Source organism: Saccostrea echinata, unplaced genomic scaffold, assembly GCF_033153115.1.
Source record: "Saccostrea echinata isolate AGI-Se365-2 ecotype Australia unplaced genomic scaffold, CSIRO_AGI_Sech_v1 ptg000041l, whole genome shotgun sequence".
Taxonomy (NCBI): domain Eukaryota; kingdom Metazoa; phylum Mollusca; class Bivalvia; order Ostreida; family Ostreidae; genus Saccostrea; species Saccostrea echinata.
In genome coordinates this window covers 865,041-888,609 of record NW_026889790.1, presented here as the reverse complement: position 1 = coordinate 888,609, position 23,569 = coordinate 865,041, and the positions used below count along the sequence as shown (strand labels likewise).

Here is a 23,569-nt window from a genome sequence, read left to right as displayed (position 1 = left end):
ACCTCTGGAATTTCAGGGGGTCTGTGTTTATGCAGTGTTCAAAGATTTGTATTGTTTGTAATTTTTATGAAATAGATCACTGTTCATTATCTTCTCTTTTTCACTCCATATCCATACCCCGCAATCATAACTTTGACCTTTTGACTCCAGAATCAAGAGGAATCATCCTCTCCACTGGAGTAGAGACTGATCTAAAAGCCAATTTGAAAGCAACTAAGTCATAGACACAAATTTAATTAATGATGTACACATACCCTAAATTAAATTAGTGACTATTGTCTGCCCCAAAATAAATACAGGGACCCAAGACTTTATCTTTAAAATAATTAAAAATTCTTTTAAACAATGTATAAGTACTGCACAACAAATGTAAATCACATAACACATAAATATGCATAGACATTTAACACATACAACAGGGTGATTGGGCTATGTGTATGTTTAAGGTGTGCAATAGAACATCTCCTATGACACGATACAATATTTTACAAGATGGTGTGTACATATCGAGTAAATTATGTGATATTTTGTTAGTATATTACTATATAGGTCTCTGGGTATTGCTAAGAGACCCCTAACATAGAATGAAATGCAAGTTGGGACCCATGCATGTAGTTTTCTCGTTTATTTAATTAGACGCATGCAATTTCTTCACTTTAAGAGCATATTTTATGATTAAACAAATGTCATTTCAAACTTTACCAGATATACTGTAATACAGTGCCCTACACTCAGTATATGTACAGGGTGATAAAAAATACATTATCAATATTACCATTTATCATGTTTATTTACCAATAATTTCAAAACTTTTTAATTCTGTATTGCATATTTATGAAAAAATCATGACGATACTATCATCAATTACTTGCAATAGGATTAATCAATAAAATAAATGAATTGTGCATTTCCGTCCTCATCGCGGTGATCACCATCTTTCTTCAGCATCGACTGATACGAGGTTCGACATGGCAATTATGAATAAATATTTATCTTTTTATTCTGTCTTCAAATGCTGTACAGCTGGTCTGAAAAAAATGTGATGGATTACCAGAGGAAATAAGATCTGATTTATTAGAATTAAATGTTCTGTATTTAAAAAAAAAACGGGTTGGCAATTTACGAAACAATAGTGGGTCGGGTTAATTAGCCAACCAAAATGGCAGTACAGGCTCCGACCGAGGACTGAGGAAGCTTAGGATGACTAATAAGAATGGTTGCGGCGAGTGTTTTGTTGTGGAAGTATTAGAAGAATGTGTAAGAAACATACGGTTAGTCGCCTAAGTTCAAATCTATCAAATTCAAAGTTTTAATAAAAAGATATCTACAATTCTACACTTGGACGATACACTGATACACAGTCATTTAGCTGGTACAATCACTAGTGGGGTTAGAAAATAATTTAATTCATAGTTTAACTTGCTGTAATCCTTGTAACAACAGTAAAGCAGTGGAGATACCAAACACCAAAACCAAAAAATATAAAACTCATTTTTTTGTTTGCACTGCAATAGACTGGAGTCATCTGGAAGAGGAAGTAGTTGTAGATAGAATTTTCTAATCATTAAAATGATTAATGTGCTTCAGACCCGGTTTAAGAGAGGTGTGGTGAGGGCTCGTCTGGAGACGCAGTTAGATTATTTAACTAATTTAAAAGTAGTTCGTGCCCCAAAGCTATTAAAGAGTTTTAAGACCGCGTTACAACATCCTGATGACTTAATGCACCCAGGCCTCCATCACATTAAAACCCAAGAGGATTCTTATAAATTTATACTGGTACATAAACAAATTGATTGAAGAAATGCCCATGTAGAAAACGCATGGTTTTTTCTCGTCAATGTCGTAGCATTATCTTGACATATTAGTATTGATAGAATACTTCCAATTACAATTAGGCCAAAATATAAAATACCTTTGTTTCCCCTAACACGACCGACCCACTTAAATCGTGCCGACTGAAAAGTTTTTTTAATAAGATTATTTAAATATTTTTTTTTTATTGTTTATCAAATTTATAAAATACAATTTCATCAAAATCCGTTTTTTATCAGAACGGCGGCTTTTGTTTTACTCTCATTTGGTGCCGACATTTGGCCACAGAGGGTTAGTTCATGTTATAAAACAATGGTGACGTATCAATCTTATTATATCTTTAACTTATTAGAATCCTACACTCTTGAGACATCTCGTGAATTAATGTACCATGACTAAGGAGTGTTAAGATGGTATTTAAAAAATTAACGTACGTAGTAAGCATAGCAAAGCCTGGCTCATGAGTAGATGAGGGGCGCTTCTTGTGAATACATATCAATAAATTTCACTGCATTTGATTTGTTTCGATCTAATAAACAGTTCATGTAAGATCCTATTTTTACTACATAGGACCATAGGAGTTTTAAATATGTCTTTGTATGATTATTTCATTTGATAAATATAATTCAGATGTCGTTTCTTCATTCCTTTTATTTATGGGGTATTGACTCCGTGACTATAAAATTAGATATATGAAACTTTAATCATTTTAGATATGGTTTGGTTGAATTATATATTGTTTATACATGTACATGTACACTATTTCCAAATAGTGTTGAAGTCTTTAAAATTTGCTTATGGTACGGCTTCCTGAGACGGCCAGTTTATTTTGCTTTAGTTAGGCCCTTGAAAACAGGTTGTTTCTTTGCTTTAAAATACCTTTAAAATTTGTTGGGCCGGTGGAAGGCTCCTAATTTAGACTTTTACTCGGCACTTATGGCCTTTGATCATTAAGCATCAGTAAGGGATCTTTTACGTGCCATCTGCATGTATACTCCGACACTGGACCTACGTTTTTTGTCTTATTCGACTGACCGGTCTGCAAGTCCCACGTTGGGACCTGTGATTTAGAATTAGCTCCCGAATTACGTCGTGACTCCAAAACGAAACACTAGAATTACTGTGCTACGCGATGCCCTTGACATTTTGTCTGTGTAAGTACTCTAAGATGATAGTAGGTTTGAAAAATGTACTTGAATGTCCGATGGTTCAGTATTTGCGAATCTTGTGTTTTTTTTGTAAATATTCGATTTCAATAAATTTACGCTGGCCTGAGATATTTTACAAGTTCAAATGAATAATATTTGTGAATTAATTTACCATACATGTTGCTTCATTTGTATGATATTAGGTTTAAAATTGGTTTCTTTTGTTCTTTCTTATTTATAAAGGTATTATTCAATTTTTCAGAATGTATTCCCAAACCTGCTGTCAGAAAAAAAAAATGATTTACCTACCTACCGACCCAACTTGAGATTTTTGGGTCGGGTTTGGGGAAACAAAGATATTTTTAATGATGGCCTTACTTGTTTTTAATTTTAACTTAAAATCATTAAAGTCATGACTGTATTTGTAGACCCCTACAGTTTGGGGTATTTCGAATCCTGTGTGTACATGAGAGCAGGTGAATAAGATACACATGCTGCACACATGTTATATTAATTTTACATGTCAGATGTACACTCAATTTTTAGACAGGACCAAACTTTTACTAGTCAGTGTCGATCAGACATGCCTTATAAATGTTAAACCCTGTGTCCGAATGCATAAATATTTTTTACTTGTCTGATTCTGAACAGATTTAAAGAAATTTGTTGAACTTAATGAAGGCTAAATTAGCTATAAAAATAACTGACTTATTTAGATTTGTGTTATCATGAAGATAGAAATATTAATTGCGCTCCTCCTCTCATTAGCAATATTTATCTAGGTATAACTGAGCGTTAAAGATGGAAAATTTATGCTATGCTACAAGTACATATTTTAACTTCAGTATCTTGAATCGTAGGATATCACAAAGTTTTTTCTAGGACCCATTAGGTTCGATGTTTATATTCTACTCTAAAAGCCTTAAAAATGAGTTTTTATACTACTAGTATCATTTACATTTTTGAAAAACATTTTTTAATAAATTTTTTTATCATGTTTTTATCACAAATATAGTTTCACTATATATACCATGAAGAGTTCACATCACATCAGAAACAGTTAATAACAAATGCTAGAAACAAATACAACAAAACAGAAAGAGTTGTAACACCCTCTTGATCATCCTCGTGTGCTTTTATGCTACATATTATAATAGCTCGGGTTCGAGATTTAATGCTGTTGGTTGCTAAGGCAAATATAAACAAAAAATGGGGCAGAGTTCCTGGGCTCGACATTGTATGCTCATCCACTTGTCCAGTACATGTACCAGTAAAATTTTTCATGAACAAGTGATAATTACTGACCACTTGTCCGATTTGACAAGGGATATTTTTCTAGGAAGAATTTTTTTTAGCTAAGCATGAAAACTTAAAGAATTAAAATTTGTTGTCAACTTTTTATCGGAGGTTCAAAATGAAAACATGCCATGCATGCGGTTTGTAAATAGTTAAATGTTGAATGATCCTGCTCGTAATATTGATGGCCCTGGTTGTCAAACTTGATCAGGAACAATGTTACTATGAAACTTGTCTGAAATATCTGATGTTTTTCAGGCATTTGTCACAATTTTAATTTTAATATTTAAAGTACCAGGAAGTTGACTACTTAGAACTACAGTAACTTTGAAACGTGTACTTTTACTGAAGGAAATTTGGGTTTTTATTATCTGGCAGGAGAGCTTTAGCAAAAGACAATTTAGGCTACAAAGGATAAGCAAAAGAAGGCAAAGAAAAATTTGAGGTCATATAGTCAGCTATTTCTTGTTGTTACTATTTTTCTTTCATACATGTATTACAATTATATAACATGATTTACATCTACTTTAGGATAGGATGATACAGTTTAGTAATTTGCAATAGATGTGTCCACTCAAAATCTCAAAAACAGACTCAATGAATGTATTATAGACTATTGTAATGTACAATATTTTTTCAAATTGTTAAAAAGGTCTTTTATGAAATATTTTTATACAAGTAAAAGTTATGTTCAGACAAGTAAATTTCACAATTGTTGTAAATTTAATGGCATCTTTAAAAACATTTCTTCTCAAGAATCAGTGGACCAGAAAATGAAAATTCTCTGAAAGCTTCATTACTTAGTGTACATTCAGTTTTGTTTAAATCATGACACCCCCCCCCCCCCCCAGGGTAGGTTGGGGCCACAATGGGCAATCAAATTTTTACGTATGAATAAATATACATCATCATGTGTAGTAAAAAAAAAAGTAGAACAGCAAGGCCATAGTGACTCGGGTGAGCATTGTTGCCCATGGCCACTTGTTCTTTTTACAGGCATTTTTTACTTTGACAAATTGCACTTTAATAATATAATTATAAGCTTAAATTGGATAATATTTTATTAACCATAATATTGTTAATCAAACTTTGGTGAAACTGTGAAATTAACTTGTCAAATGAGTAGAAATTTTTTACTGAATCTAGATATGGATATACAGTTCTTCAACATTTAAACTTTTACTGTGGCTCACCACACATAAACAAAAATTTTTGGAGATCAATAACATTTTGTCGAAATCAAAGACAAAACCAAATGCTTGGGTATTTATTTACAAAGTTTGATTTGTTAATTTTTTACCATATGCATAATTTACCCTTTCTTTCCAGTAGACCCTTGTTATGCCATGCTTAGCTTAGAGCCAGGAATAGCAAATCAAAATGAACTTAGTCAGTTATTGTTCTTTGTAGAAAGAGACAATTTCTTTTCAGGTTTTCTTTTTCAGTTTCTCATTTTAGGCCTACAGTATTTATTTTTTACTCAAATATTACGACTATTATACTTGTAGGCAATCAATGAATTTAAGGAATACTCTTTTTTTAGGTGCTCATGATGCAACTTCCTGGATGGTGTGTAAACTGTTTATCAGCATGTGAAATCCACATGATTGAAGGTATCTTACCTATCAGTAATATCAATTTTCTCTATTAAAAGCTGCATAAGGAATTTTTTTATTTCTGGTCTCAAATTTTTGTCCAAGCATCATTCATTTTTTCTTCATCTTTTATCTAGTGAGGGTCATATTAATTGATTAATTTAATCAAGGCTTTATAGTAAAATATAGTGAATTATGTTCTTGTGTATGACCTTTAAAGGGGCATAGACTCAGATTTGAAGTTAATATTTTCTAAAATTTTTGACTAGATCATGACATATGTGTGGCTATAGTATTTCACAAGGAAATATCATAAAAATAACTTATTTTACCTGAAAATTATTGAAACTACGAATTTAGGGACGCATTTGATTGACACATCCTTGCACTTTCACAAAGTAAAACTTCATCCTTGATACTTAAAAAAAGTAGAAATTTTGTTGTGTTTTAGTGAAAAAGATTAAAGATAAAATCCATAAAATTCAAAGTTGAAATGTGAGAAAGCAAAACCAACTCATCAGTATTGTCAGTCCGTGCTCAGTGATGTGTGCAGAGTTTAACAAATTGAACACACCCAATGGAACATAAATTGTTTTGTGTTCAATTTGTTAAACTCTTCACACATCACTGAGCATGGACTGACAATACTGGTTAGTTGGTTTTGCTTTCTCTCATTTCTACTCTTAATTTTCTGGATTATATTTTTTTTATATTTTTTCATTAATATGTATCAAAAAACCTACTTTTCTTAAGTATTAAGGATGAAGTTTACTTGTGAAAGTGCAAGGATGTGTCAATCAAACGCATCCCGAAATTCATAGTTTCAATAATTTACAGATAAAATAAGTTTTTTATTATATTTCCGTGTGAAATGCCATAGCCACATATATGTCATGATATATTACAGACAATTTGAGAAAATATTTCAAAATGTCGAATCAGTGTCTATGTCCCTTTAAGAGTAACAGGTAACTTCACTTTTGAAAATAATTTTTCTTATTTCAGGAGAAGTCTTCCTTGTTAAAGATCAGCAACGGCAGATAAACAATGCATGATGCAATCTGCTCACTAAAAAGATTACACCAATACATCCCATGACATGTATTTCTACCTATCACCTATGTAACCTTTGTCATGCTCTTCAGAGAGGTAAGAAAACAAAATAATTATGAAAAAAAATTTTGGTGAAAGCGACACTTAGAGATCACTTTACATGGTGTCTGTCTGTCTGTCATACCCTAGATCCTGAGAACTGTAAGAGGAATGGATTTGATACTTTGCACTTGCATTGCTTGGCACTTTGGCTTTTGTAAAATACTATATACAGTCAAACTCGTTTACATTGAAATTTAAGGGACCTTGAGATTTATTTCAAATTAACCGAATTTCATTATATCTGTGTGCTATGAATTACATAAAAAATGTAGATACAGTTGAACTTCATTATCTGGAACACTGATATCTTGAATACCATGGATATGTCAAAGTGATTTGCTGTTAATACCACTTATTCTTTAAGTATTTTACCCTCCATATCTCGAATCCTCAGATATCTCGAAGTTTTTTCTTGGTCCCTTCAAGTTAGAGGTAACGAGGCTTGACTGTACAGTAAAAAAAAATATACATGTGAGAATTCATATTTTTTACATAACATTACATGCAGTGTTTCAGAAATTTACTTATCTCTATTTTTCAAAAAAGTCCTAAATTTTTTTTACTGTTTTATTTTTTTTTTTTTTTGGATCTGTGTTAGAAAACTATCAAGACTATTTATACACGAAAAAAGTTCGTCCTGAACATTGCCGCATAGAAGCAATGATTTGTCAGGTTCGAATCTATAGAACAGCCCTGTCTCATCAGCATTGAAAACATATGCTTCATATACTTCAATTCAAGAAGTTTATTTTCCATTTACTTAATTACAGTGGATTTATTTACTCAGGCACTTTCTCCACTAGGGCTGTGTCAATATATTGATTAATCAATACATATCGATATTCAGGAATTTATCGTATCGACAAACTAACTTCCAATACGTATTGGGCAGACAGTTTTTTAGGTCACCTGAGTCACTCAGGTGACCTATTGCAATCTGTTTTCGTCCGTCGTCATCCGTCGTGCGACGTGCGTCGGTCATAAACTTTTGAACATTTTTAGCTTCTTCTCTTGAACCACAGAACCAATTTCAACCAATTTTGGCATATAGCATCAACGGGTGAAGGGGTACAAAAATTGTGAATTTCATGGTCCATACCCCCCTGGGGCCTGAGGGGTGGGGCTAAAACCATCAAAATTAGTGCTATCTTTAAAAATCTTTTTCTTTACTCCTGGACATCAAGCAGTCAAACTGTTGGCATGATTGAAATAAGCATTGAGCCCTCTACCAAAATTGTGAAATTCATGGCCCCAGGGTCAGGGGTTCTGGTGCTAGGGTTGGGCTATATAGATCATATAGTGAAAGTGCATTATTTCTTTGAAAATTTTCTTCTCTTCTCCTGGGTATTATTTAAACAAACTAAGTGCATGGTTATGACAAGCAATGGTGCCTTTTCCAAAATTGTGAAATTCATGGCCCCTGGGTCAGGGGTTCTGGTGTTAGGGTGGGGCTCTATTGATTATATAGTGAAAATGCATTAATTCTTTGAAAATCTTCTTCTCTGCTCTTGGGTATTATTTAAACAAACCAAGTGTATGATAATGATGCACAAGGATGATTTTTCCAAAATTGTGAAATTCATGGCCCCAGGGTCAGGGATTCTGGTGTTAGGGTGGGGCTCTATTGATTATATAGTGAAAATGCATTAATTCTTTGAAAATCTTCTTCTCTGCTCCTGGATATTATATAAACCAACTTAGTGCATGGTTATGATAAGCATTGATGCCTTTTCCAAAATTGTGAATGTCATGGCCCCAGAGTCAGGGGTTCTAGTGGTGGGCGGGGCTCTATTAATTATATAGTGAAAATGCATTAAGTCTTTGAAAATCTTCTTCTCTGCTCCTGGGTATTATTTAAACAAAACAAGTGTATGATAATGATGCACAAGGATGATTTTTCCAAAATTGTGAAATTCATGGCCCCAGGGTCAGGGATTCTGGTGTTAGGGTGGGGCTCTATTGATTATATAGTGAAAATGCATTAATTCTTTGAAAATCTTCTTCTCTGCTCCTGGATATTATATAAACCAACTTAGTGCATGGTTATGATAAGCATTGATGCCTTTTCCAAAATTGTGAATGTCATGGCCCCAAAGTCAGGGGTTCTAGTGGTAGGGCGGGGTTCTATTAATTATATAGTGAAAATGCATTAAGTCTTTGAAAATCTTCTTCGCTGCTCCTGGATATTATTTAAACAAACTAAGTGCATAGTAATTGTGCACAAGGATGTTTTTTCCAAAATTTTGAAATTCATTTCCCCAGGGTCAGGGGTTCTGGTGCTAGGGCGGGGCTATATAGATCATATAGTGACTTTGAAAAATCTTCTTCTCTACTCCTGGGTATTATTGAAACAAATTGAATACATAGTTAGAATAAGCAAGGGTGACTCTACCAAAATTGTGAAATTCATGGCCCCAGGGTCAGGGATTCTGGTGGTAGGGCGGGGCTATATAGATCATATAGTGAAAGTGCATTATTTCTTTGAATCTTCTTCTCTACCCCTTGGTATTATTGAAACAAATTGAATACATAGCTATAATAAGCAAGGGTGACTCTACTAAAATTGTGAAGTTCATGGTCCCAGGGTCAGGGGTTGTGGTGTTAGGGTGGGGCTATATACATCATATAGTGAAAGTGCATTATTTCTTTGAAAATCTTCTCCTCTACTCCTGGGTATTATTGAAACAAATTGAATACATAGTTATAATAAGCAAGGGTGACTCTACCAAAATTTTGATATTCATGGCCCAAGGGTCAGGGATTCTGGTGGTAGGGCGGGGCTATATAGATCATATAGTGAAAGTGCATTATTTCTTTGAAAATCTTCTTCTCTACTCCTGGGTATTATTGAAACAAATTGAATACATAGTTATGATAAGCAAGGGTGACTCTACCAAAATTGTGAAATTCATGGCCCCAGGGTCAGGGATTCTGGTGGTAGGGCGGGGCTATATAGATCATATAGTGAAAGTGCATTATTTCTTTGAAAATCTTCTTCTCTACTCCTGGGTATTATTGAAACAAATTGAATACATAGTTATGATAAGCAAGGGTGACTCTACCAAAATTGTGAAATTCATGGCCCAAGGGTCAGGGGTTCTGGTGCGCCAGACTCTATTGATAATATAGAGAATCTGTAGTAAAAATGCATTATTTCTTTGAAAATCTTCTCTGCACCTGGACATATCAGAAGCAAAAAGAGTAAAAGTTTTAATATAAAAAAGATTTTTGAACATCTGGACCATTTGGTCAAGTGTTCTGGTCCTGGCCAGAGCTCTATTAATTTGTATTCAACTGAGAGGAGTTATTCCCCTTTGCTATTTACTTTTGATAATTAATCACTGTAAATAATGTACTTGAAAGGTTAATAGAAGAGGAGAATTATGCAAGATTTTTTATTGTATAATACAAAAAGTACTTTTATAGTTTAAATGATTAGGTAGACTTGTAAGTAATAGATAAATAAAAATGAGACAAAAATAAGTTGTCTTATTCAATGCTCATCAAAGACCAAGAGAGTCCAATGTAAGGGATTTCATCAAGGAATTGAAATAGTACAGAATCACTGATAATTTGTTCATATATTGTATGGTGATAGTGATAAATGGGGAACAGATTAGAACCTAATTTATGAACTGTTAATGAACAGTAGACTAATTATTTTGTTGATCCTAATCACCCTATTTTTCTTGCTTTTGGGCAACAAAGCTTCACCTTTCAGTTCATTTTATACTCTGTGGATCCTCTAAATTGTTGTATTATACTCAGGTGACCGTTAAGGCCCTTGGGCCTCTTGTCTTATAATTCTGTGAAAAAGTTGGGAATTTCAGTCACCAAAGATAATTTTTAACTGTTTTTAATTAAAACTGGTCAATAATAAAATAAACATTAAGGAGATAGCACATCTTAATTAACTATTGCAAAATTCATATACAACTATATTTTAACATATTAGTTTTTCAGTCATTAAAAGTTTGAATTTGAAGTGTTCTTTGTAAAGACAGTGAGACATATGAACTTCCAATTTGGTATTAAAACACCCAGTTTTTATCAAATTTATGCATTAAATGATTTACAAGACCTTTTTGCTAGACTTATTAAAGAATCTAATATATTGCATATTGCTTTATAAAATATCTTATTGAAATATTTTGGTCAATACACAGCCCTATTCTCCGCACACCAATGTACACATGGCACCCCTGCGTATTTTATCCATGTCGGTCTTAATGCCGTAGTTAGAAAATAAAAACGGCGACTAATATGTTCATATAATTAAAGTTGCACAGGTCCACCAACATCAAATCACCTGTGAAAAATTAACATGCTAGACTTTATATATAGTCAGTCACCTGAGTCCACGCATCGCAATCGGCAACTTCAGTGTACCCGCTATAAGCTTTGTGTTCAGCGGACCCCAAAATCACTTCAAATTAACAGAGTTTTTCAAGTTAACCGATTTCAATCTAAACGAGTATTTATTGCAAAGAAACTGTACCAGCATTTTAGGAGAAACCCAGTTCATTTCAAACAAACCGATTTTTCAAACAAAGAGAGTTCAATGCAAGTGAGTTCGTTACATTACAATTCAGTTGACCTTGACCTTTGATTTTATAAAATCACTCTGGCGGTTGATTGAATTATTATTATTTTTTTCTTTGTTTTTTGATTTTGAGAGGCAGGATTTTGATAATTAGCATTTATATCACATGTTACTGTATATGAGCTCATGACACTGTACTTTGAAACTGTATGCAATATAACCACACAAACTGAAATTTAAATACTGTAACAATGAAAAGACATCAGGATGGGTATACCAAAAGTATCATTATAGAGTGAATAGAGACTGAAATCTCTTTTGGAAGATATCTGGGATAAAGATATATTTATTAAAAATAATTATTTTAATTATTATACCCCCACTCCGAAGGAGAGGGGGGTATACTGTTTTACCCTTGTGTGTCTGTCTGTCTGTCTGTCTGTGTGTCTGTCTGTCTGTCCGTAACAAATATTTCTTCACAGTTTTCTCAGCAACTACTCATCGCAGATGCTTGAAATTTTAGTACACACTTTATTGAGGTATGCCATATGGTGGGATTCATTTTCGTACGAATCTGATTTCAACTTCCTGTTTATCCGTGTGTCTGTCTGTACCATACATAACAAATTTTGGTTGCAGTTTTCTCAGCAACTACTGCTTGCAGATGCTTGAAATTTTAGCACATTCTTTGTTTAGGCATGCCATATGGTGGGATTTATATTTGTACGAATCCGATGTCAACTTCCTGTTTATCCGTGCATCTGTCCGTACCATACATAACAAATTTTGGTCGCAGTTTTCTCAGCAACTACTGATTGCAGATGCTTGAAATTTTAGCACACTCTTTGTTTAGCCATGTCATATGGTGGGATTCATTTTTGTACAAATCCGATGTCAACTTCTTGTTCATCCTTGTGTCTGTTCATAACTGAACTTGTGTATATTCACATCAGAATGTATATTCACATCAAAGCGGGGGTATTACTAGTGAACATTGGCTCACAGACTTCTTGTTAATTTCAATTTTATAATTCACTTTAGCTTTGAAGGGTGGAGAATCATATATCTATTGTCAGATTTTATATGATAAATGCTATTCTGTATGGGACTTACTATTTGTGGATTTTTTTTCTTTGCTATATAAGGGCTATTTTGAAATTAATGAGACATTTACTTTTACTCCATAAAAGAAAGACATAAATTCATGAAAATTTGTCAACATTTTAACAAGAACAAATAAAACAGCTATGCAAAATTTCTAATTGATAGGATAATTAGACATGTCCCATTGGAATTATAAACTTGCATATGTCTATTGAACTAAAGCATCATTGCTTCTTCATTTTCATCTCATGCCAGCCATAGATCTTTACCATGTTGAGACAGTCTGGAAGCTTTAATGCTTCTTTCTCTGTCATCACAGAAACTACTCAACTGATTGAGATGAAACCTTTTTAGGGTTAACAGGCATGTTGTGTAGATGTGCAGAAGGAAGGTCATTTTACCCACACTTGCATGCACATGCGTGCGCGTTCAAGGAGTGAAATGACTGAAGCAATTGAAACACCATTAACCTTCCTGTTTTTTTTTATGATATGCTTTGAACTTCATTGTATAAACTTGTATTAGTGGTGTAGACAAGAAGATGTGGTTGAATTAGCAAGAAAGCATGTTCATGCATGTGTGCTTTGCTCTGTTTGACTGACACAAAAAATCTCAATAACCTTTTTTTTTTTGATGAAATGCTTTGAAATTTAAAACATAGTCATACACAACAAGGCTCTACATTTTGATATAATATATGAGATATTGTGAAAACACGCTCATGCAAGTGTGCTGCAATTTGATTGGCTAAAACTTTAAATGGCTGTTACAGTAGTAACTTTCTTATTTTTTAACAAAACTGGATGGAATTTACAATATAGATAGGTGTAATGGGTTCCTACATTGTGCTACTATGAAAATTGAATGCAAGGATGATACACCTCCTTCACGGTTCGATACGTATTGTATAATTTTGTCTCGGTTCGGTTATTTTCGATACGATACATTTTGATAGAAGGAAACAAATTCAACGTTGTTTTATGCTTTCTTTTTCTAAATCTAGTCACATATTTTACGAATTTTATTTGCAAATTGACTAGAAGAAATTGATTAAAATTATTTGACTGTAAAAAATTATTTTACAAGCTATCAGTCATAAAAAAATTACGTTTTCTATACTTATTTATACTGAGTAAAGTGTTTTGCCTTATGCCAAACCCGACTGAATAACGATCCCGATCGAAAAATGAACCGAACCGAAAATTAGAGATTTTGCACCGTGTATCAAACCGAGAAAAAATACCGCGGTGAATCGATACCGCGCTGAACCGTTTCACTCCAACAAGGATGTGGATTCTGATTTGCTAATACTTCTCTCATAGTTTTCAATGAAAATCTTTAGATTTCTTACATAGCTATTTATTGTGAGTCTCTTCACGAGGAAGGAATATGAAATATTTAGAAAATATGGGCATGTGCATGCGCTAGAGGTGTAACAATACAGCAATACATCAATCATATTGATCGCAAGGGCTGACGATACGCGTATCGCCATGTATGTATTGTGATACAGTAGAAGATAATTTTCATTGTTTTGTTTGTAACTTCTACATTCAACCTAACAAATTTTAATGTTTTAAAATGGCTGAAAAAAGGTAGCAAAGAAAAAATACAATATCAAGACTATAAATCCACCTTTTATTAACTTTGATAAGGGTTATCAAGATATTCTTTGTATATTTTCTATAACTGTGGAGTTAGCAAAGAATTATATGTTAAGATAAAGCTTAATTCAATTGGTGACAGCTTTATCATTGTACATGTTGTATATCACATGACCGTATCATGATATGTATCATATTGTTAGGTAGTTTGCGATACTCAGGCCCAACATGCGCTGAAATCCAATTGGCTAATACTCGAAGAACTATACCAGTGTTGTTTTTCAAATAAATACTACTGAAAATAAAGTATAGATTTATTAAACAAAAGAATTGCATAATTAAATGAAGCCTGTAATGAATGGGGCCCATAAGAGAATGGGGAAGTGTTTGGGGAACATCTGAAACAGTTCTCGTTACAGTTAGCACTAGTTGTTATTGTTTTAGCAGATCTTTTAGTCTGGAAAAGAGTTCTCCACAGAGCTACGTAAAATTCTATAGGTATGCTCGCTGTGTCGCGTTGACGTCAAAATCTTTTTTATTGATGTAATCAGATATCTATACCTAGCTTAGATTTTTTTATGATCTCCATATTTCTGATTGAAATTCTAAGAAGCTTGCACAAAATGAATTGAAATGAAATTGAAAAAATAAATACCGATATATAATTTGAATTATTTTCGCTCTTGCTGTATATGGGTCCACTGGGAGTTTGAACATAGGTATAACATATTTCAATATATGATTTCTTGACGGCACCGGGTACCCCTTCTATTTACCCATAATATACCATTGAAAAGAAGAAATAAAATATTTGTAAAATATTTGTTGCTTTTATTAATTCTTAGTGTTTGTCAAACATATATGCCATTTTTCACCAAAAGGCATTACTTGGAAAGAAAAATAAACACTATGTACTAATAATCTCTTAACAGCCCTCATAATGCTTGTATCAAATAATATTTGACCACCCTTAGATTTTCTTTTAATTTTAAATAATGATGCTGTTCATCAGGCGACACATGTGTTCCTTGGAACACTTTTAATTTTAGCTAGCAAGATTATTTGGACTTAAAAGTCAAGTTAATAATCTTCTAACAAACATTTTCTTCTGTCATGTTTAATTCATGGTCACTAGGACACTGAAATTTCCACTCATTGCTTTTCAGTCATCGATAGGAAAAGGAATTACCAGTAAGTTGACAGGACTTTCCACACTGTTTCTGGTAGCAGCTTATGATTGAATTGATGATAGAAGACATGGCCCACTTAATCAAAGGTAAATCTCATGGAATAGTGCTAATAGTACTGATATTTTTTTTTACTCTGTTTTGCATTGAAGCTTTAGGTCAAAGGCAAATTTTCTTTGTGTGGATTCCTTTATTCTTCTCAGAAATGTGTGGCTGCTAATTGAGCCATAGCTGTCTGTTTTCTTTGAGAATCAAAGAATTGCAGCAAGTCTTTTAGGTTTTCAATGAAATTTCCTTGTTTTTCAGATAATCTGTATAGAGTGGCACCTTAACCACCACTGGTGAAATAGAAGATGACTAGTGGATGGTCATCACTTTGCAGCTCACTTTCACTTTCTGCAGCCCATCTCTTCTCATCCACAATCATTGTCTTTGGAGGAATGGTGACAGTGCAGTCCTCATGGCTGGGCAGGTAACTTCCTTTCCTTTATTTCTCAGCTTTCACCTTTCTTACAAAATTTATTTCCATAGAACACTGCTACAATTTTCTTCTTCTAAGAACACAGTATATGTCACTTGGGTAGCAGCTTAGAATTGGGTTTTCCCAATGGCACTGAAGGTGGCATTTTTGAATTGAGCATCTCCTTCCACTCTGATACATGTATCAGGAGTCCCCATTTTTCATTTAGATCCTGAATGTTCTGTCTTATATTCATCATGCTGGTCTTCTACCCCCACAATAAAGGTTGGGGGAATATATAAGAATCACCTTGTCAGTCTATCGGTGCCAACTTGTTGGTCATTGGAAGCTCAAACTTGGTACAAAGAATGTTTATGACCTGTTGGTGTGTCAAGATCTTGACCCAAGGTCATTCCAGCTAGTTCAACAGGGTTTGACACTAAGGCATGTTTGACCCAGTCTAGTAAATGAGTGGTCCAGTCGTGTAAAAGACCAATTGGTCGTATTGATAAAATAACTGTTGAACCCCCATTTCAGTCCTTCAAATAAATAATCTAAAAACTTTTAAAGAAAGAACAAGGTATGGTAACGGCCGAATCTGGCCCCTTGTTTGATGTAAAAATCAGAACACAGTTAAAATTGTGATAGTTTGTAGGTAAGAATTAAAAATATAATGCTTGTCTTAAAACCAGCACTAATCTTGATTCAAAGCTTACATGGAGGCCACAAGAGGGTGTAGAAGTAGGTTATTTTCCAGAATTTCCTCAATTCTGGTTGCATTTCATCAAATTTGCAGGGGTTGAAATATATGGTTGCCCGATGCCCGGGGCTAGTCAATTTAAGACTCAGGCTAGCTAATTCAGATGTAATCGGACTAGCAGAATGGGGAAAAAATCTCAACAGTTTACTTTCACTTTTCTATGTCGAGTGGTTTCATTAGATTGAGAATTACATTGTAGTTTAATTTGTTTCTGTCACCACAGCCTTTAAAACTTTTACTTGTTATGTTTTCATTTCGCATGAAAAAGTTGTTGGGCTAGTTAGTTTGAGGTTTGGGCTAGTAATTTTTTACTGGTCAATAGCCCCTGGGCTTGTGGGTTTTCCAGGAAAATTTAAACCCCTGATTTGAGATACTTTTCACTTTGGGAAATATAGAGCACAAGGCTGCCTATCTGAGATTTTTATACATAAGATGCATCTGATACTATTGTATGAAATATATAAATTTGGTAGATAGGCAAGCTTGTGCTCTATGTTTTCTGAACCAAAATGTGCTGTAAAACCAATGAAAATTTGCATAAAATGAGAAAATTCAGAAACTGACATTTTTCCTGACCTTCCTGTGGCCTCTGTGTATCCCATAACTTAGAAACAATACTCAATTTATGGCAGGGGTGACAACAGGTTTTTAACTGAAAAACTGTTGCAACATTCTAAAAGACACCCCAAACCAGGGGCCAAAAAGGAATCTTAGCCTATCTTATCCTTTCTTATATGTTAGATTGTAAACAGTCATTGCTCTGTAAAGAAAAAATCCCCACATGACCCAATCACTATTTTTAGCCACAGCTGTTATTAACAAGTCGAGGGCAAAATTACTTTTGTTCAGTACAATGTTTCAATATGATGTAAATAGTTATGTTTAGTATAGTTTTAAACTAATTTATTAATATTAACGATAATTATTTTATGAAAGTTTGTCGAATCTTTAAGGCTTATATTGCTCAAATGTCCTGATGAACCCGACTTGATTGGCGGGATCCCATCAAACAGTCTGTCAAAATTCAAGGTCACTGACAGAAATGATATAAACTTCTTGTCCAGGATATCAGTTTGCAATGGAGAATCATTGAAGCTCATTCTTGGTACAAAGATTATTGAAGACCTGAGAGTGTGTCATGACCTTGGCCCATTGCAATTCTGGCAAGTTCAAGGTCACTGGCTTAAAAGGTATAAAACACTTGTGTAGGCTGTAACTTTGTAATGGAGAATCATTGGAAGCTCTTACTTGCTAAAAAGATTGTTTATGACCTGGAAGTTTGTCTTGACCTTGACGAAGGTCATTCTGGCAAGTTCAAGGTCACTGGCAGATAAGAGATAACATTCTTGTCCAGTCAATAACTTTGTAACTGAGCTTTAATTTGCTACAAAATTTTTTTTCTGACCTGAGGGTCATTGTGACAAGTTCAAGGTCTCTGGCAGAAAAAATGTAAGTCTATTATTTTGTATTAATGGAGAAAAATTGGATGTCCATATTTCACTCTTAGATTAATCATGTCGAAAGATCTGTCCTTTTTTTACCAAAGTCATTTTGGTAAGTTCAAGGTCACATTTACAAATTCTAAATAAAAGAATTGCAGCAGGGTTATAACCTTATTATTTTGTTAGCTCGCTCACAGCACCTTTAGCTGACATAAGTGATGTAATAATTTTTCTCACTTTGTTTCAGGTCTACTGCATGTTGACAGCTGATACTTGTTCTCTATTTACTCCAAGAGGCCTACTACACATTGTACCTCAGTTATGACTGTACTCGTGCTGGCTTCTATGATGTTAATTTCCTTTACCTGCACTGCATTAAACTTGGTCAATTCTGTTACTGTCGAACACCAACAGATGAAAATAAGATTAAGCTGATCCTGCCAACATTGTGACATAAGCGGTCCAATGTCCAATATCTCACTCTGCAGTCAAACATCATTTTTTTTTTTTTATGAACGCTCAGTAAAACATTGGAAATGTTAGACTTTTTTAGTATTGATTTATATAGTTACATATTTTTAAAGTAATAACAATTCTTTTTATGCTCCCGGATCGAAAGATGTTTTTGTCCTGTCTGTCTGTTTGTCTGTTTGTCTGTTGTCAACTTTAACCTTGCCCTTAACTTTTGATTGGTTGGAGCTATGACTTTCGTATTTCACATGTGTATTTCTTGTGACAAGATCTTTCTTTGGGTACAAGCATATTTGACCTTTGACCTTGGCCATAACTTCTGAACAGTTGGTGCTTGGGGTTTCAAACTTCACATATTCTTTTGTATTCTTTGTGACAAGGCCTTCCTTTGGATACCAACAACTTTGACCTTGACCTTGACCTTGGAGTTTGACCTACTTTTGAAAAACTTTAACCTTGGTCATAACTTTTGAACGGTTAGAGCTAGGGCTTTCATACTTTACATATGTAATCCTTGTGACAATACCTTCCTTTGGATACTAACCACTTTGACCTTTTGACCTTGACCTAGGAGTTTGACCTACTTTTGAAAAACTTTAACCTTGGCCATAACTTTTGAATGGTTAATGCTAGGGCTTTCATACTTCACATATGTAATCCTTGTGACAAGACCTTCCTTTGAATACCAACCACTTTGACCCTTTGACCTTGACATAGGAGTTTGACCTACTTTTGAACAACTTTAACCTTGGCCATAATTTTTGAATGGTTGGTGCTAGGGCTTTCATACTTCACATATGTAATCCTTGTGACAAGACCTTCCTTTGGATACCAACCACTTTGACCCTTTGACCTTGACATAGGAGTTTGACCTACTTTCGAAAAACTTTAACCTTGGCCATAACTTTTGAATGGTTGGTGCTAGGGATTTCATACTTCACATATGTAATCCTTGTGCCAAGACCTTCCTTTGGATACCAACAACTTTGACCTTGACCTTAATGTTTTACTGACTTTTAAAAAACTTTAACCTTCGCCATAACGGGGGCATCAGTGTTTCACAAACACATCTTGTTATTGATGTATGTTTAAGTATGCAAAAATGAACATTGATGATATTAAAGGTGAGGTATTTATTTGTGATTTCTCTTCTGAATAAAATTTTATATCAATAATTTATGCTCTTGTTTATACAAACTGCAAATGAGGCTTTCTATTCATCAGGAACTGGACCCATAATTACTTCCTTAAGGAGGAATGCCACACCAAAATTTAATTCCATTGGTATTAAGACATCCATGTTAAGGAAGCTCTGAACACTAATGAAAAATGCTTTTTGGGCTTTGAGAAAAATATATCATATAAAGGTGCACATATTCAGTGTATCAAGTTCATTTTCAACATAGGGTACCTGCCTTATTTCTGCAGAAAAAATGTTCAAAGACAATGAACTACACTGTATTTGTGAACAGATTTCACTGTTTTTTACTTGCATCAGGAAAATTAATGGAAATAATGTATTCAATTACTTAATCTTGGTCTAACATAACATTAAATAATACTTTAATTCATAAGAAATTGTGTGATTAACTGTAGATTCCCATTTATACTATTTTTCTTCTAAGGGCAAATGACCCAATAAAACTACCCTACAAATAGAACTCTTTAGTGTGCAGTGTTTAGAGCTTCCTTAAGTCATGGTTTCAGCATTGAAAGGCCTAGCTCTTAATTATTTTATAAGAATTTTCTCCAATTTTTCATAGAAAATGAAAAAAAAATGTTTTATTTGCAAATAAGATGCTTTATAGTTAAAAATTTGATGTTAATGAATGCATAATATAAATATCTCATAAAATATGTGAAGAAAAGCCAGGTAGACATTTTAATTTTTTTACTAAAAATTTTTTTTCAAAAAGTACATTATTTGTGAATATTTTCAAAACATATGGATAATATATTCAAAAAACAAGTCACAGCTACAAAGGATATGTTAGACAATCATATTTGAAAAAGAAATTATGTTTTACAAATTTTAGCCGATCCCGATCGAAATTAAACTGATCCCAACCAGAATTTTATAATAATTGATAATAGATAATATTTTCAGAAGAAATACAAGTTTGTTAAGGTGTAATTCGCGTTAAAAAGTAATTGAACTTGATAAATAAATAAATTTCTTAGTGGTAAATACTTAAAGAAGGCAATAATTTCATCTTATTTATTTTGTGTTAATTTTGATCGGGATTGGTCTAAATATTGAAAAAAATAGTTTCCCTAAAATTTTGCAATTTCTTTCCAATTTCTTTTTAAAATATGTTTGACTAACATGTTCTCCATAGTTCTGACTAGTTTTATGAAGATTTTATCCATAGGCTTAAAAAATATTCACAAATAATGTGTTTTATTTTCATAAATAAATTTTTTACTTAAAAAATTTAAATGTCTATCCAGGTTTTCTTTAGATATTGTATTACACATTCATATTATGTATTCATTAACAGCAAATGCTTAAATTTGTTGTTTATATCAAAAATATTTGTAAGAAAAAGCTTTCCAACAACTACATGTGTAAAAGTTTTTGGTTAGCAAAGGAGCATTTCATGCGAGAGGCGCACCAGTCATTGTCGGATTTTTTTTTTAATATTCACTGGTATTAAGCCGATATCTGTACCAGTAGGTACGCATATCCCAAGATGACGTCGAGCTTGACAGGTTCATGAGTTTACTCTGCTTGATTTTGTTATTTTTGTCATATTTCATTAAATGAATCAAAGTGAATTGTAGATATATTGAGTCTTAACAATTAGCTAGCGACAAGCAGAGTTGAATAAAACCGACAAATAAATCATATATCTCGTATGAAGGTGATAAGCGTACCTTGATGTTTTGGACGTAAAAACCATGTGTAAATGATATCGGCTAGTTTTATGTACCTGCTAGTTTTATTTTTTCTAATTCTTTGCATTTTAATAATTTGCGCATAAATGTATCTGTCAAATATTTCACAGGAACGTAGCATCGTTTTTGAAAAAAAAAGGGGGGGGGGAGGGGTTGGGGCAGCAAGAGAAAAAATTCAACATACTCGAAAATCCTATTTCGTGGGAGGTGTAAGGGGGGAGGGTAGGTGTTCCATCTTTCAGTACCAAATTTTATTAATACATTACCCTGAATTGACTATACTGCAACAAAAAAGGGGGAGCTAGCTGCCCTTTCAATGAATGAAATATATGTAGATAACGAACGGTATTCAAGCTCAAATGTCCTTTAAACAATACAAATCGGGAGCAGCTAGAGCAAACACACATTGCTCAACGCGTTATCGGCTATTCGGTTGTTATCGGGCATTCGGTGCAAGGAAAGTAAAGTTTAGAAAACATAGGTGATTTTAAATTTCTTAATTCAACGATAATTGCGTACTTCAGCAAACAAAGTTTGTGATCTTAGGCAGATAAATGATTATACTTTCAGCAGCAAAAAGAACAAACCAAATCACTCTCTTTCTAAAGATATACAGCTTTTTCAAATGATATTTTATTAAAATTTCGGAATATTTCATCACATTTTAGCTTTTGTAGAAGTCAAAATCAGATTATTCTATAAAACAAAACGGTTTATTTATTCTATGGACAATCATATACCTGAAGATAAGCAGACTGAGATCAAAAATCCAAATGAAGGGTTAGTTAATAGGCATCTAAAATGTCTCGTTAGGTTAAAACATGTTATCGTCAACAAGGTTGATGATGCAAACACGGACCTCTAAAATGTCAGAGGTGGGATCAGATGCCATGGAGGAGCGAGCATCCCCTGCCGACCGGTCATACCCGCCGTGTGCTCCTTGTCATGATCGTGAAATACGGAAAAATCCGCCGACAATGAATCTTTTCAATCGTGAAAAGTAAAGTTTGTAGTTTCAAGTCTGTAACAATGTTTTTTAAGGTGGAGAGGGGTTGAGCCACAGGAAAACATTCAGGATTTTTTTTTAAATGTTAAAAAGCAAAATGTTTACAAGCGATGAAGGGTAATAGGCTGTTGACAATTTTACAAAACTTAAATTCTTAAAACTGAGAAAGGAGGGGGAGGGGGTGGTGTAATACTCTCATTTTTTTTCTGCACGAAATATATTCTGTACAATACGGTGCAAGCGGTTCAACGCTACCACAGAAAAGTGTGGAAAGTGTGTGTTTGTGGGGGGGGGGGGGGGGGGTCTCAGACTAAATAATACCATGCATACAGGTGTATCTGCAAAAGACAGATGAATCCAAATCCAAATCTTATGTAGAGAAAGAATACATATACTTTTACATGTACCGGTAAATACAATGTATAAAAATGTTTGTTTGTTTGTTTGCTTAGTTGTTTAACGTCCCTTCGAGAATGTTTCAATCATATTGAGACGCCAACACTTGCTGGTGGGGGGCTGCAAATTTAGACCTGTACACGACACTTGCGGCTTTTGAGCAGAGAGAGAGAGAGAGAGATCTTTTTCGTGCCAGCATCTACTGCGACAAGGGACTTCGGTTTATACGGTCTTATCCTAAGGACCGGTCTCCACCTTATACAGTACGGAAATAATCCATACATTGTAAAAACAGTTTAGAAATGAGGCAAAAATAATAATTATATACATTTTTGTATGCTACGAAGAGATGCAAAAACAGATATATTCGAGGAGCCGTAACATATTTGGAGATTCGACCGTACATTATTTCGCCTACCACAATATCGAAGTGTATGCTTAAATCTTTGATAAAGTCCCAATATTTAATTACATTGTGACCCATATTCTTTTTCTTGAAATGTTGGGTTTTCTTTGGTGATTATTCAGATTTTGAGCGCTTGAATCATTTCCTTTGATTTAATGTATTGTATAAAGGTATATGTTGCAAATTTCTCTCTGCTTTATAGGTTTAAAGACTATATGTATATATCTTCAAATCATTTTAATTCACCAAGAGATTGAAGGGATATATAAGTATATCTATAGATGTA

At 33.6% G+C, this 23,569-nt stretch overlaps 1 long non-coding RNA gene across 1 annotated transcript; it reads left to right on the top strand.

The window, feature by feature from the left end:
- The first annotated feature begins 1,163 nt into the window (after positions 1-1,163).
- LOC133200893 (uncharacterized) lies at positions 1,164-19,752 on the top strand. The gene is made up of 6 exons (XR_009723012.1): positions 1,164-1,271; positions 5,800-5,869; positions 6,857-7,000; positions 15,424-15,533; positions 15,751-15,916; positions 18,354-19,752. It is a non-coding gene; the product is annotated as an uncharacterized LOC133200893 (long non-coding RNA).
- Positions 19,753-23,569: the final 3,817 nt, after the last annotated feature.